This window comes from Pinus tabuliformis, chromosome 9 (genome assembly GCF_031772625.1).
Source record: "Pinus tabuliformis cultivar Carrire ecotype Pingquan chromosome 9, CPIR1, whole genome shotgun sequence".
Taxonomy (NCBI): domain Eukaryota; kingdom Viridiplantae; phylum Streptophyta; class Pinopsida; order Pinales; family Pinaceae; genus Pinus; species Pinus tabuliformis.
Genome location: NC_142307.1, coordinates 1163591746 through 1163609600, shown reverse-complemented (window position 1 = coordinate 1163609600; position 17855 = coordinate 1163591746).

Sequence of the window (17855 nt, the reverse complement as noted above, 5' to 3'; positions counted from 1 at the left end):
AGTGCAATAGTTCCACATAGTCGAGAAATAGTAAATGTAATGGTCCTAAGTGGGATTATTTTGATGTATTTTATCTCAATTATTCCACCACTGAGTTTCGCCCTAGGAACACAATGCTGAGCTAAGTAAGCTCATATTGTTTCACCACCTAGTCTATTCCTAAATAATGAAATATCCATCCCACGACTTGAGAGCCTAGTCAAGAAATAGATATCATTGGCATCAATGGTTAGTCTTTGATCTCTAATCATAAAACACTATTCTTGGACATTCCAAGATCTTACCAACCATGTCAATAGATCCACTTGGGGTTTCATCCCTGGAATCATAAAATATTTGAGAAAACCACAGTTTCTCAAAGCCTGCAATGTAGTTGGATCATTCAGAGCCTCAACATCTTGAGCTTCATGTTCTCTCTCTCTTCATTCCACTTTAATACTTCAGACACTTGAAAACAATGATGGAAAACAATTAGAAAAGAATATAGAATATTTTTGCAAAAAATTGGGTGCTTTTCAATATTTTTAAAAAGCCCTCGTAACCTTGCATGGTCGCCTTTTAGGGACATTGTGCATTTGTGCGGTTGATCACTTTTAGGAATACCGCAAAATCCATGATTTTCTAACAATAGAAAAATCAAGCTTCCGCAGTCCTGATGAAGAGGAACTCCACAAGCCCAAGGGCACAATATAAATCATTAAAAACACTCAAAATCATTAAAATCACCATCAAAATAAAAAAATAAAAAATACCAATGTGAAGAGTAAGGGATGATCTTCTACCCAGAGAAAACGACTCATGAAATGATCCACTGGTCTGATCATAATATGTTGCTAAAGTTTTGGGTGAAAATGCACTTTAAAAGAGCTCCCAAATGGTAAAATTGAAATGGTAAATAATTTTTCACTTTTTGACCTATTATAGATAAAATAAACCTATTAAAATAATATTTTTTGCATATAGTTTATAAAATTCAAAAATTGTAATCTTTTTTACTATTTTTCGAGTAGTTATGATGATTTTTGGGTTTGAATGTGCAATTTACAAGTTTAATTATGAAAATATATCATTTTGGCGACGAGTAAGCTTTTATCACTTTTTTGAGCTCTTAAAATTTACAAAAAATGGAAACACTCGAGTTACCTTTAACCTCTTTTTTGACTCTAGAAATTTGAAAAGATTGTCGAGTATGCTTGTTTATTTCGAACTCGTTAAAGAAACTGAAATAATGCTTGCTTAACATAAGTTTACCCCTTTTGCGGATCATGTAGACTATTTATGAAAAAGGTATACTTTGACTAATCGTGATCAAAAGAGCTCTCCTGCATTATTTTACCCTTTGTTGAGCTTGAGAGACTAAATCTATGAAAAAGGACATTTCAGAGTTTACTTATATTTTTCTCCTGACTCCCTAAAAATGAAAAACACAAGCTTTTCTTTCTTCGGGCTCTTTAAAACTTTACATTGAAAGAGTTGAATGAGTTTTATTTTCACGTCTTTTTCAAACTCTTTAAATATGAAAATGACATCGAGTTATCCCTTCACTAGTCTCATAAAATATAAACATTGCAGGACTCATCAATCATGATGAGACTGAACTAGTCCTTCCTAGCGTTCGTTAAAAATACTCTGAAGGACTCATCCAAAGGATGAGCTTACAGGACAAGCATATGTTATCCTCCTCAAGCTTGCATAAAAATAAAGAGGTACTTACTAGTAATGGTGGGGGGAAATTGGAAAGAAACATTTGTTTTCGTATTGTAAGAAGGCAGTATGTCGCTCTTGAACATGACAACCTATCACCTTTGTGTCTGGGTTGGAAAATCCATTTCCCTCTCAAATTGATCACACCTTATTGAAAATATCCATATCGGTTTTGGGTCTTATTTTTTGAGTCAAATGTTGCCAAGTTGAAATGTTGTGTTGCCGATATGTTCAAGAGAAGTTCAACCTTAATAAAAATTACCTTGCAATTCATAGCCTTCAATTGCATCAGCCATCCTTGAGTCAGTCCTAAATTAGTCAAATTTTTTCTTCAAATATTGAAACGTGTTTTGTGTCATAGGCTCTCCTATGACAGATCACTTTATATCAACTTCAGCTCATTATCTAGGAATTTCATCTAGAAACCTCCTTTGGTACCTTTGAACCTGTATGCCTGAATTATAGGTTTCTCACCTTCGACGATAGGTTCTCATCATTGACCTTTGATCAAATGATTATATGAGTTTTTGAATTAAAGACATTTAATCACACTTCAAAAATTGTACTGGAGTACCTTGAGAACCATTGTCATTATTGGTGGTTTCTCTCACACTTCTTAACGATTCACATCATTGACTAGTAATCAACTGGTTTCTACCATGTTCAACTTCGAGACATTCACTCACATGGTTAGATTCATATTATGGATCGATAGAGATGAAGACCGGTGATCTAGGAAGATCCAGGAGGATGAATCTAGGAGGATCAAGGAGGATTGATCCAGGTGGATCTCTAAAAAGTACCAGTGGCATGGTAAAAAAGCTCAAACTTCAAAGTGGCAGAATCTTGATAAACATAGCTTCATATTGAAGTGCTATTCATCTTGATTCCAACTATGCAAACAACACTTGAATCCAAGCTCATATGAAGAAGTTAGGGAAGGTCAAAGTTCATGTTTAACTTGGACCGATGGCAGGAAGAAAAATGATGAGGTAGAACTTCAGCAAATGGGGAAGCACCAAGTGGCAGGACACCATTGGCCCCATAGATTGCCGAAGGAAGAGGTCCAAGGTTAAAGAAAATGGCTCCCATCACTACCTGGCTATGATTGCAATATCGTAATTGCAGATCGGAGGTAGCACAACATTAAAGAAATCAGCCCCCAACGTATCGGGTTGCGATGTGATAATCCCAATTGTAGATCGCAAGGAAAAGCGGTTACAAAATCGGCCCCCAGAAGTAAGGGTTGTGATTGATATATTGCAATCGCATATCACACAGCACAGAGTCCCGTATATATGCTACCCCTTGGCTCCACTGATTGCAAATTGCGATGGATCCCAGATGCGATACGATTATGGGTTATAGTTAATAGTTCCATCGAGTCCGTCGGTTCGCACAAAGCCCATTGCATAGTGCAGCGACCATTATGGAGAATCACCCCTGGTTCTCCGATTGTGATTTCCAGCACCAATAGGCTCTGGTCTTTGATGATATAGTCATCAGGTTTGGGGAAATACATTTATTCTCTATATTATTTCGTCGGTTAACGAGTAAAGCACCAATTATTTATATTATTCCGTCAGTTTAATGGATTCAATGTGAAATGGTCTATGAACTTTTTTCGATGGATGTTTTTCCTTGTTCAATAGGCTTGTTACGTGGATACTATTCTAGGCATGAGACCCTCTTTTTGAAACAATTGCGAGCTGTCTTCAGACTAATATGCCGATTGTTGAAACAAACCACTTGCTAAACTTGTCCTTTGTTGAAACTTCACGGTTTATGAAGGAATCTGCCCACCAAAATATAAAGTGGGTTATCCACACAGCGATAAATAGAGGGCAGTAGAGAGAAGTAGATTTACAGAGTAGAGAAATGATGCCTACTCCTGGCAGGTGGTCAGAACCTTACCTCAGAGATTAAACGGTTCTGAGAGGATGCAGAAGCATCATTTCTCCGAATTAGGTGTTCAGATAGGCAATTCTGCATGATTTTTCACCAGGAAATTAATGGTGCTGCACATTTCTAGATTTGGGCTCTCCATTTTTCATCTATCTTCTAGATTGGAGGTATAATGGTGTTTATGTAAAATTTGCTTGTACTTCTTATCTTTTCATGCCATTTAATGAATGAAGGCCTCCCCACTATTGAGCAGGGCTAGAGATGTAGTCCAAATTGGATGAACTTCATAATAAAATCTCTGTGCCTTGATCTCATATATGATTATGTCTTTTTATCATCGTTTTATATCTGTATGTTTCTATGGTTTTTAAGTGCTCTGTTACATGTAATTCTGATGCATCAATAAGAAAAAAAATCAATGGATCAAGTGGTATCATAGCAGATCTTAGTTGATGCTAATTGCATGAGCACGCTAGCCAAAAATAAGCCCTAGAGGACATGCATCATGAAGAGAAGAGATGGCGGATGTTGAAGATCGTTGGCAAGAGAAGCAGTCTTGTTGTTGTTAAGAGTTGCGAATGTGAATGACCGAGTGTACAGCCATGGAGAATGATAAAGAAATGCACAATACCTTCCTACAAATATCCAAAATCGAAGCCCCAAGGGTTAGCTCAACTGGTCAAATAAGTACCTCGTCGTTCAAGAGGTCACAGGGTCAATTCTCCCCAAATCCCTTGGGGTTAGGCCTAGCTATTAGCCGCAAGGCTTGATACCCTTCATCAAGCTCAAATATTTCCGGTGGACATAGCGGCCGCCCAGTGATCGCGGGTGTCCGTGAACCACCCCGAAAAAAATAAAAAAATTAATTTCCAAAATGGTGGACATCATGTATGAATCATATGAGAAATAATAGAGGAGGAGACAGAGAGATCGGAGAGCGATGAGTCATCCACATCTTCTGGTGCTTATGCATCTTATTCATCACCTTCCTCAAATGGGGAGATTAACCAGAGACTTCAAGAAGAAAACTTGGAATTAAGAAGGCTACTGCGAGAAGAGAAAGAGGAGAAATAGAGGTTGCTACACCAGTTTCAAGCTAAGGACGAGGCCTTGGAAAAGTTGTAGTGTGATCCCCGTGAGGTAAAATGTTATTCTTCAACTTCATGTACATTTCCTAATGTTTATTTCGACTTTTTTGAAAATCATACCACAGCAATCAGCTCTAAACTATTAAGGAGAATGGGGTATGAGGGGAAGGGCCTCAGCATGAATGGTTAGGGCATCATAAACCCCATCAAAGTATAAGAATTACCCCGTCGAGCAGGACTTGGGTATGTTAGGAAGGAGGTTGGGGAATGCACCAAAACAGCTAGCGAACCACCAACAACAGATGATGAGAAGCCCTCATCAGTTCTTTCCAAATCGATAGTGGAGGTAAAAGATGTTGATTTCTCCTCAGTTTCATCTTTGCACAGTATAATTTCTATTGGAACTGTGGAAGTACCCATTACAGGGACAAACATGAGACTCCTTACCGAGATGAGGTACAAGGAAGAAGAAGGACTTGCTGTCAATTTTGATTTGGGGTAGCATCAGATGTTCTCTAGCCACAAAAATTGGTGGAAAGGCTAAAGCACATGAGATCTCCAAGACCCAAAAATGGTTTGGGAAGAATCTAACCATTTTGTGAGATATTAAAATAATTAATATTTTTAATGGAGTCCCTAAGTCTAAACTTAGGGAAAATAAAATATTAATGTGAATTAATATAAAACTGAGTTAGAATGGTCCAAAAGTCATGGATCAAGCCCAATCTAATCTTAGCCATTGATTAGGGACTTAATCTCGACTGTTGAATTGTCAACAAGAAAAGTATAAGAGGAGGTTTGAGGGTCACTTGGAGAACACAACGAGTTGATCAAGAATTCGATTTTTTAGGGCAGGGCTTGCTAAGGAAATCAAAGGAGTGATCAGAGTTGTAGTTGAGGGGCAATGAATGTAGTAGAAGAGAGGCAGAGATAGTACTAGGAGCAAAATCCGGGAGAGGGTTGCAGATCCAGCTATAGGCCATGCAAAAGCAACCAGAGGCCATGCAAAGGAAGCTAGGAGTTGTGCAGAGCTTGAGGAGGACCAGCGTGGGAGACACAGAGCCTCCAGAGGCTAACACAGAGCCCCGAGAGGCTGAAAATGGGCCAGAAAGGCTAATGCTGGGCCAGAGAGGCTGACGCAGACACTAGAGGTTGACACTGGGGGATTTCGTGGGGCAGATTGGGGCTGATACCTATCTCTGACTGAAAGGTACTACAGACGAGGGAATTCTCTATTGGGTGAGCCATTTCGAGCACCCAAATTGTATTCTAAAGCTGCTTAATAATAAAACCCTCAAATAGTTGCAACAGTTTTCCCGCATTGGTTTTTTCCGGGGACATTAGTCCAAAAATAATGGTGTCACTTGTGTGATTGTTTTTCCTTTAGTTGATGATTTGTATGTGCTAAGACTATACATGTATTTATTTTCAGTATTTACATGGTAAATAACTTGTTAATTGACAGAACAAGTAGGAAGAAATAAATCAGAAAGTACAGGAAGGATTTCTAACATTTAGACTTAGAAATTCCAATAGTCAATGGCCAAGGCATAACTCATCCATTGGAGGTTGAGCAAAGACCTAGATTCGCAAGGTTGGGGTGCACTGAAGGATAGTGCCCAAAGATGTCAGAAGCTTCCATGACATTGTTGAAACCGTTAAGGAAAGAGGATGATGGGAACACATCAACATCAACCTATGGTAGTATGCATTACAAAGAAAGAGTTGAGGCAAGCTCTCATTCTCATGATCATACCAAAGACCAACAAGAAAGGTATAACCAATCTTGATACTCTAATGTTCATTTTTATTACAACCATATTGTTAATAATGAACAGAAATCATGGCATAGAATAACTTGCAGTTTTTGTGGATTGCATAACCATGTGTTTGCTGAGTGCTGGAGGAGAATAACAGCATGAAAAAGGATGAGGCATGAAGGCCCTCTCAACAGCAAGAAAATAGGAAGGAAAAGCAGATCTGAGGGAAGAAGGATTATTGCAGTCATTGCAACAGAGGTGGTCATCAAAGAGCCACGTGTTGGAGGCTCCATCTAGAGAAGCGTCGCAAGGACAAAGCATCCATGCATGAACCAGGTGAAACAGTTGTTCGACTAGCGAATGCGCCACAAGGAGATGACCCAGTCACTTTGATAAGTGAGAGATGGTTCTTCTAGGTGTGGTATAATGTCATGGCCTTATTTTTTCAAATCATGTGTTTCATTTTAAATTGTAAAAGTGATGATGTGTTTTCCATCACTTGTTGCAACAACAATGATGTTTGGCCTTATTTTGTGTTGCATTTAAAACTGTGAAAGTGATGATGTGTTTCCATCACTTTTTGAAGAAACAATAGTGTTTGGCATTATTTTTGTTAATCATGTGTTGCAGGCATGATGTTTTTTCCATCACTTTTTGAAGCAACAATGATGTTTGGACTTGTATTGATAGCTAGAGTATTGTTTCCATTTTTAGTAAACTTGACCACATAATATGTATTATAAACTCATGGAAAATATGGGATGATTGGCTCATTTTTTTGGTCATATAGCTAAACATGTAATTTGCAAGATATTTTATTACATGTTTTCAGGAGATGTAGGTGTCAGCTCATCGCTTATGGCTCTGAAGGACAAAGGTGAAGGAGAAGGAAGGATGACCTGTTAAGACACTTGTGGCGCAGACAATGTACAGAGAAGTTGCATATTATTTAATGCTTTTGGAGGAAGAAAATCTTCTCTTAGTGGGGAGAATTGATCCAAGAGGATGGATCTGGGAGGATTGATCTAGGAAGATTGATCCAAGTGGATCTCTAAAAAGTACCTGTGGCATGGTAAAAAGGCCCAAACTTCAATGTGGAAGAATCTTGATAAACTTAGCTTCATATCGAATTTCTCATCATCCTAATTCCAACAATGTGAACGACACTCGAATCCTAGTTCATATGAAGAAGTTAGGGCAAGTCAAAGTTTAATTTTGACTTGGACAGATCGTATGAAGAAAAATGACATGGCAGAAATTCAGCGAATGGGGAAGCGCCAAGTGGTAAACCACCATTGGCCTTGCATTTTGTAAATTGCATAAGGAAGAGGTTCATTGTTAAAGAAATCGGCCCCCAACACTATCGGGTTGTGATTGAGATATCACAATCATAGATCAAAGATAGCACAACATTAAAGAAATCAGCCCCCAGCATACCTAGTTGTGATGTGATAATCGCAATCGCAGATCACAAGGAACAACGGTTATAGAATCAACCCCCGAAATTTAGGCTTAGGATTGCGATATCACAATCACATATCACACAGTGCAGAGTCCCATATATATGGTACCCCCTAGCTCCACTGATTACGAATTGCTATGGATCCCGGATGCGATATAGTTATGGGTTGCAGTTAATAGTTCCATCGAGTCCGTCGATTCGCACATCACCCATCGCATAGTGTAGCAGTCATTATGGAGAGTCACCCCTGGTTCTCTAATTTAAATTTGTGGTGCTGATAGGCTATGGACATCGATGATAAAGTCGTCGGGTTCGGAGAAATACGTTGATTCACTGTACTATTCTATCGGTTAAGGAGCAAAACGCAGATTCTTTATATTATTTTGTCGATTTAATGGATTCAATGCAAAATGGTATGTGAATTGTTTTCAATGGAGGTTTTTCCTTGTTCCATAGGCTTGTTACCAGCATACTATTCCAGGCTCAAGACCCTCTGTTTGAAACAACCGCGAGCTGTCTTTGGTCTAATATGCCAATTATTGAAATGACCCGCTTGATAGACTTATCTTTTATTGAAACTATCCAGTTTATGAAGGAATCTACCCACCAGAATATAAAATGGACTATTCACACAGTGATAAACAGAGGGAAGAAGAGAGCAGTAGATTTATAGAGAAGAGCAGCGGAACCTTCTCTTGGCAAGTGGCCAGAACCTTAGCTTAAAGATCAGAAGGTTCCGAGAGGATGCAGAAGTGTCATTTCTCTGAATTGGGTGTTCGGATAGGAAATTCTACATGATTTTTTGCCAGGAAGTCATTGGTGTTGTCTGTTTCTAGAGTTGGGCTCTCCATTTGTCATCTATCTTCCATTTAATGAATGAAGGCCTCCCGACCATTGAGCAAGGCCTGAAGTTGTAGTCCAAATTGGATGAACTCCATAATCAAATCTCTGTCTCTTGATCTCATGCGTGATTATGTATTTTTATCTTCATTTTATATGCATATGTTTATATGGTTTTTAACTACTCTGTTACATGTAATTCTGATGCATGTATAAGCAAAAACATCAATGGATCAACCAAGACCCTGAATCTATTTTTATCCATCCAGGTTGCGTGGAATTTCAAGATATTCATGATTGTAAATATAGATCTGTATTTGATGGTTTCATCCATATTGTGTTCACTATTGACATGGACCTTTGTATATTTCCATATTTATTCTTTGAGATACTTTTACTCTAGGTGTGGTAATGCCTACCTTAGTGATGTTTATATAAATATATTGTGTCATAATCCTTGATTTTTTGTTTGATGTCTCTAACTAATTGGTCTATTATCTAAACTTTGGCCTAATAAAGCGCTTCATTCCTCAACATCCTTTCTGACTTTGCACTTTAGGGGGAAATGTGTTACACGTCATTTTGTCACCATTAGGTAAATGACCTCTAATCCATATCTCTCTCTATTCGATCAAGTGTTCCAAGAATTCCCCTATAATACTGGAAGCAAAACAATCCCAAAGAAAACAAGAATCCTAGATTACATTACTCAAAAACTTACTTTTAAGCACTTGCATAGTTTCTCTATAAATTACTTGCGCAAGTGTGGTTTTGACCATTGTGACCTATGCAAGTCTGTGCACTATCTTCCATTGTAAATTGTACAAATCTCTTAATGAGAGTTAAAAAAAAGTAATTTCTAGAAGCCTTGTTGGAGGAATATTTTCCAACTGAAGGCCTTGAGCCTCTATATACTTGGGCTTCATCCCTCTGTTCATGGAGCAAAATACCTCCCTTTTTGGAACCCTAATCTCTCCTTTCGAGGATCTCATCCCTTGAAAAGAGGATCTCAAACCTCCTCCTCTTGGCCTATAAATTCAACACAGACCAGAGGCTAAAGGAAGACTTTTGAATGTAAACTTATGTTTCTCGAATAGGGCTGGAAAGTTTTTCACTTAAGGGGAGAGTTGGAGACCATTGGGAGGAGGCTTAGATCATCAATACAAGGTTGTATTGCTTCTTCTTGTTCAAATTAATACAATCAATTGTTTCTTTCCTAATTTCACTTGTTTTAACACTCTTTGCAAAGCTCCTTGATCTTTTGCATAGTTTATAATTGAATAATGGTTTAATCTAATGATATATGCTACATTGAAATTTTCATTCACTTTGTGTTTCATCTTTATTTACACTATAATTGTATGCCTTTTTTGTTTTTATTCATGCAGATCTTCCTATGAAGTGGCGAGGAAAGGATTTTGAAAGCATCATAAGGAATTCCACAGGAATTTCATAGAAAGGTAAGTGGCTCTTGCATATCTCATATTTCATAATTTAGTTGTAAATTAAGGAAAGGTAGCGGTCACTTGTTTTTTTTGTTACTAGATCTCTTTTGAATCTAAGGATATCGCTCTTGTCCGCAAGAGCTATTTGTCCACCATAACAAATGCAATACTCATATGACACCTTATATTCACATACCATGAGGACCTCCACTCTTGTCGAAAGTCTTAAATACCAACTCAATCTTGGTGAAATGCCATTTTAATCCCAAAGTGATCTAAGTGGATATTGGTAGCCACCCCCCTATTACATTAGCTCACAACACAATTTCCTATTTTGGTAGTTTTTTGTACAAATTTTAGATCTTGAACTTCCAGAGTGGTTTTGAGGCCCTAAATAATGTCTTTTGGCGAAACAAGACAATGATAGTTACATACTTATTTAATAGTTGGAAATTGTAAATCTCAGATAGACCTTTCCAACAGGCTATCATGCGCACCAAATAGAAATCATATGCCAAAGTTACGACCCTGGGAAGTTGGAATTCTGACTTAAGCCATTGGGGTCCAAAAGCCTTTGGTTGTTCATCTCCTAAGGTTAGTTTTTTGGGATGTGTTGGGGAAATTATATGTGTTATAGTTTCCAACATTAAAATATCAATTTGGGGTCCCAAGACTTAGAGGCACAAGCGTAGGTAACGCAGGATCAGAGCATCTAACCTAGACTAGAGTAAGAAATCAACTTGTCATTTATGTACATAAACAAATCAAACACTTTTTCTAGTAAAATCACTTCAAATTATAAAAATTATAATTATGGAACTCAATTTATGTATATAAAACACTCATTCATCTATTATATTGTTGATCAAGACAAAACATGAATCAGTAAATCAAAAGGGCATAAAGATTAAATCTAAACTAAGCTAATGAACTCGAAATCTGAATTAAGCTAGTGAATGCAGAATTGGAATTAAGCTTTAGAGCTCACTACTTTAAATCAAAGAGAAACCTTCAACATTCAAACGCAAAGACTATCAATCTCAAAGCAATTGAAATGATACTCAAAGAAATCTAAACAAATGACATTTAAGGAAACTAAATCCTATTGCTAAGAAGCCTATCAAATTGACCTCCTTATTTAATGCTGGAAAGAAACTCAAACGACAATTCAACCTCTGTTTCTAATTATAATCACACTACTCACAAAATCAAATCTTATGCTATTGTTTGAACTAAATTACCTCATGCTACCAAACTGAATTAAACCTTTTTTAAATAAAATCAAACCAAAGCAATTCACATTGCTTCTAATACTGTACTCAACTCGATTCAATTACACCAAATCAAACTAAAAACATAGCAAACCACATTGTTCTTAAACTAAATATCTCCTCACTCAATATTAAATTAAATTGAAATGTTGGACATGAGTTTCACACCCTAAATTAAATTATATTAACATTGGAATGAAAACCTCACTATTCAAAACTTAAGTCTCACTAATCCAAATCAATCAAACTGGAATTGTCAGCACCAAATTACACAACTTAAGTTACTTGGGCTACGATTTTAAATGAAATCAAAGTGATTCTATGAGAGGACTAAGCAGTAAACACAATCCAAAATGTAAAATACGAATCACAATCCATTGTTTATATATATATATATATATATATATATATATATATATATGAGACTGCTCCAAATCAATCAAACTGGAATTGTCAGCACCAAATTACACAACTTAAGTTACTTGGGCTATGACTTTAAATGAAATCAAAGTGATTCTATGAGAGGACTAAGCAGTAAACACAATCCAAAATGTAAACTACCAATCACAATCCATAGTTTATGTTTATATATATATATATATATATATATATATATATATAGAGAGAGAGAGAGAGAGAGAGAGATATCAAACCAAAACTTCACTCATTACACTATCCTTTAACCTACGAATTAGCCATTTAATGCACACTGGGAGGAATTCATTTCAAACTTTCATCATGCGTCATGAATCAATCATATAAGTGCATAAAATTGTTTTAGATAACCGAGATTGATTTATGTTATGTTCGTTGAATACTCCAATTATAGTGAAATAGACTCAGTTTTTCAAGGGAGATAGAGCATGGCTCACCGCTAAGGCACAAACACAATTTATGCAGCAAACGCCAATCTATATACTTAGAACACTTGATCCTTTTTCCAATTGATAACTGCGATGTTATAATGATCACAAATTCTCTGAATCAAATTAAGTACTCCAAGCAATCACTCAGGAAACTTAATTGATTCATGCAATAATTAAATGAAAAGACTAGTTCTGTAAAATTGTCACACAACTATCTACCTTAAGCTAATAATGAAGCTCTCTCCTAGATGATGGCATGCCCTGCCACACTTGGGCAAGCTTAAATGATTTGCAGTAAAAACAATTTAAAACATTCAAATTAGAAACTTACAGTAGACGATAACTCGCAATAATCTGGTTCAAAACATAGCCATGAAATATTAACTGGAACAGAGTCTTCACCTACAAATCGTGATGTCTGAACAGCGACTTGACAACTTAATAATTAGCACCAATTAACTCCTCTAACTCCTTACAGTGCTGGCCTTTATAGGCAACAATTCATATACAAAATAGCAGTAAGTCCATACATGGAAAACTCAGCAAATTAATACTAATCCAGGCTCTTTGATCTGATCCCAAATCAACCTGATTTTCATGAAACAAATGCATTTAACCAACTGCTATCATTAGTAGCAATTCTGCTTTAGAAAATCCTCATTATGGAAAACATTGAGCTTGGCTTTAATCAAGATCTCCTGAGCTGTGCGTATTCAACCTTCTAGAAGTCATGAGGACGTGGAAGAAGTTTACCAGGTCATTAGATTTTTATCCAAACCGTAGTTGTGGCCGAAAAATAGGCAAATCTGAATTTGACCTGATTCTATACTTAAAATTGTGTTGGAATATTCCCATGACCGTAGCTCCTCATGGTAATGAATTTTTCCAAATGGTTTCTAGGTTATATGAAAGAGGGTATTTTGAGTGCAATGCAAGTCTCAGAATGTCGAGGTTCTTCACCATTTGGTAATAAACTTCATATTTTCACCTACATCAATCTCATTACGTACTCAACTCTATAGTAACTAGTTTAAATGGCTTGTGAATTAATTTCAGTGATGGAACTCTTCAGCAAATGAACTTAGCGAAAACGTCATTAGTAAATCATGAAAAAATCATATTTAATCATAGAGAATCTAAGAAAACTAATGATGATCAACCATGAGGCATAAGACATGAATTGGAAACAAGTGATGGAATTAGGGTATGGAACGAGTTAAAAACATAGGGTTTTAGGGTATGAATGGTGATATTGAAATATCAAAACAAGGGCATATTTGAGGTCCAACAGGATGTTTATGGTTTCTCATTACTTATTTATGATAAAAAGGTATTTGAGCCTCATTGTAACACAACTTGGTGAAGGTTCATAACCATCACATCTCTTCTTAGATATAACCTACCATCGTTCAAGCTAGTTTGTTTTCATTCTTCTTGTATGCAGTTTTAGATTTTTCCATTTATTAATAGAACTCAAGTTTCACTGTATCTCTGTGTTTTGTCAATAAATATGTATATCATTTCATTCCCTTCATAATTTCAGATAATTGGTATCAGAGTAGTATGCTCTTTATCTTCTTCTTTTTTTGCATGTCCCCAATGAATTCACGGCATAAGGAGTTGGGACTCGAATCACTTGATCGCTTGCATGATTTTCCTCATCAACCTAGACAACCTCCCATTGAAAAAAGAAAATAAAGACAAGGGATTATGAGATCTTATTAAACCATTACTCCAAGAAGCCCTCAAGTGACAAAGGAATGAGATGATGGACAATTTTTCCTGAATCCATCAACGAATGTCAATATGCAACACATCTTCATCTACTGGTCACTTTGGAAGTGCCACCCCTTTTAAGGTAAAAGTTAATTTTCAATATTCCTATATTTGAAGGTCATATAGATACAAATGCACTAGATAAATGGTTAAATCTTCTTGAAGGGTATTTTTTGGTCCACTATTTTTCCGATAGAAAGAAGATTACCTTTAAACTCCTTAAGATTGCACGCCATGTCAAGGATTGGTTGGAAACTTACTATTAACAAAGGGCCATGGAGGAATCCACACTATTTTTTGTTGCACCCATTTGGGACTCTTTTAGGGATGTTTTTAAGGAGAAAAATTACCTTGTTGGAAGTTATGAAGTCTAGTGCATGAGATGGACCACACTACAATAGCGAAGGGACCAAGAAGTGCCAAACTTTGAAAAAATATTTCATACCTTGTGCACCAAGCTGGGTAGAAAAGACACTGAGTGACATCCAACGTTCAAGTACCATGGTTGTATGCATAGATACATCTAGAAAAAAATGGAGTTCCTTGAAATCTCCTCACTTGGTGCAACATACCAATATGTTGTCAAAATAGAGCAAAAAATTAAACAGAAGAAACGAGACTTTTGATCAATGAATCCTCACAACAGAAGTAAGGCAAGGGCATCACAAAATCGTAAAACAAAGGATAGAGACAAGGTGGACCACCCTAGGACAACCCACCTAAACTATAAATAAGGAATGGTAATGTGAATACAAAGAAAGACACAAGAAAGTGGTGCAAGTTCCATAAGAACTCCTCTCATAACACCAACAAATGTCATGCAAGGAAATCATTAGTGGTTGATTTAAAAGCCTTAGAGTTAGACATAGGTTCTAACTATGAACTAGAATTAGATAAGGGGAAACATATCATTTATGTAGAACCTAGTGCCATTATCACCACCACCAAGGTCCAACAAAGTGAGCCTGAAGATTCTGAAGAAGTTAAGTGCCTCTTTTACTCAAAATTGTAGGTGAAGGGTGTTCCACAATGTTTCATTTTTTATAGCGAGAGTTAAAAGAAATTCATCTCAACAAAGTTTGTTAAGTGGTTCGGCCTATCAACAACACCACACCCACATCCAGACACCATCAAGTGGCTCCAACAAGGGTGAGATATTCACATCATCCAATAGTGTTAGCTACCCTACAACATCAATCCTTTCAAGGACGAGGTATTGTGTGATGTTGATCCCCTTGAAATTTGTGATGTTCTATTAGGCCAACCACACTTGTGGAAGCATCATGTTTTATGTGAGTCTAAACCTCGTAGTGTAATTATTACTTTAGATAGACAAATATATAGGATACCAGAGGTACTCCCACCTACTTCCATTTCTTTGATCTCTGCTAAGCAATACAATAATGTCATCTCCTAGACTGGGAAATTTTTCTTCTTCTTGATTCACTCCTAATGTAAGGATAATATTGTGGCCACATACATGGCCTCCACATAAGGTTCCTCCATGCAGCAAAGGTAAATGGATAAGGTTGTGGAAGAATACAAAGACATTTTTTCCTCACCCATTAGGGTACCTATACAATTTTTAGGTCAAGAATCCAATTGATCTGACCCTGAGCACACCTCTACCCAATGGGACAATATATGCTAAAATCAAGTGGAGATTAAAGTGCTAGTCCAAAATGGGATCTTCCATCCAATTTCCTCACCTTGTGGAAGCCCAATTGTACTCATGCCGAAGAAAGATGGGACCTGGAAACTTTGCATTTATTATTGGGCCCTAAAAAAAATCACAGTCAGGAGCTAGTACCCAATTCCCTATATTGAAGACATTGTTGACTAGATCAAGGGGGAAAAGTACTTCAATAAGATTGATTTGAAGTCAAGCTACCACCAAGTCCCAATAGAACCAACTAATGTGTGGAATACTCCTTTCAATTTTGAGGAGGATCTTTTTGAATGGTTTTTCATGCCCTTTAGTTTAACGAATGCCCAAGCAAATTTCATAAGGTTGATGAATGATATCATGCTTCCTTTCACCTATTATTTAATGGTTTCATATCTAGATGATATCCTCCTCTTCAACAAGAGCTGGGTAGAACACTTGCAGCATATTGAGTAGGTCATTCACACTTCATAGCAAAACAAGTTATGTGTTAACCTGGAAAAATGCTCCTTCGGCATGGACAAGGTCTAGTACCTATGCTACATTATTGATAAGAAGTGTGTGCATGTGGATCCAACCAAGATACAAGTCATTTAGTATTGACCAACCCTAACGACTATAACATAGCTTTGTAGCATCTTGGGTATTGCCAACTTCTACCAAAGATTCATGTTGGGATTCTCTTATATCACATGGGCCTTAAGTCAAATGACCAAGGATGGATAAAAGGAAAAATTATTTTGGTCTAAGTCACAACATAACGCATTAGATGAACTAAAACACCGACTTTTATCTACACTAGTCCTCACCCTTCCAGATATGCAACACCATTTGAGATTCAAATAGATGCCTCCAACTGTTAGATGCACATGGAATGTGGATAGACAAAAAAGGTAAAGCATGAATACATTTTCTATTAACAAATGATATACATTTATAATACATGGGAGTAACCATTGGATTCTATATTCCAAGGTATCTTGGACTCCCTTTGATGGTTTATCTTCCACGCCATAACCCTTAGAGGATTAGGTGTCCAACATTTCCCCCCTTAATCCGAAGGGTTATGTATGAGTCCAAGAAGAGAGTTCTAATACAAAACTTGCAAAAATGCATGGCAGCACTAAGTTGAATGTGCTCTCTGAAATGTTGGTATAAAGGAGGTGGTTTAAGGATGACCACCAACACTAGAATGCTTAGTGCAATTCCCATAACTCTTCCAAGTCTGGCATGAAGCTCAGGTCTTTTGCTAGAGGAAGTGCTCCTGATGTTTTGAAGAGGGAAACCTTCAACCAATAAAGGGCGGTCTCACCCCACATAAAAGGGAGAACCTCAACCTGAAAAGGGAGGTCTCAACCTGTGATGGTTTAAGGATGACCAACAACTCTGGAATGCTTCGTGCAATTCCTAGAACTCTTCCAAAACTGGCAAGAAGCTGAAGTCTTCTGGTATAGGAAGTGTCCCCAATTCTTTGAAAAGGCATCACCAACTGAAGGCATAATCAGGGACATCTTTGTCTCGGCTACAACTCTGAATCTGGTATGAAAGGTTGTGGCTCGGGCTCGCTTGATGTGGCTTTGAAGCTTGTAGATGACCATCATTTCCCCCCTGTCAGATACAACGTGAGATGATGGAGAAACCTCAACTGCAAGACTGTTCAATACTCTAGAACAAGTTCGGACATATGACTGAAATATCTTCTTGGCTGTTGATGCCCATTACCAAGAAGCGATCCATCCACGATGAATTTTTGTTCTTGCAGGAGGTTTATTTTTGAAGCATCTGTTTGAAGAATGACTAGTTTTATGATAGTGCTTACATGGATGAAGATCAAAACAATGATCTTTCATATGGCCAACTCGGTCACAGTGTTGGCATTTAACAACTTGTTGTGGCTACTGTGGAAGAGGATCAGAATCTAGAACATCTGAAGGTGAACTGCCATGAAGGAATCCAGCACTCTGAAACTAAATGGGCTTTGAGTAATCTAGAATGTGAAAAGAAACCTCCTTGTCATATCCAAGACCTATTCTATGCTTGTTATGGACAAGCTCTTCCCAAGGATTGATGAT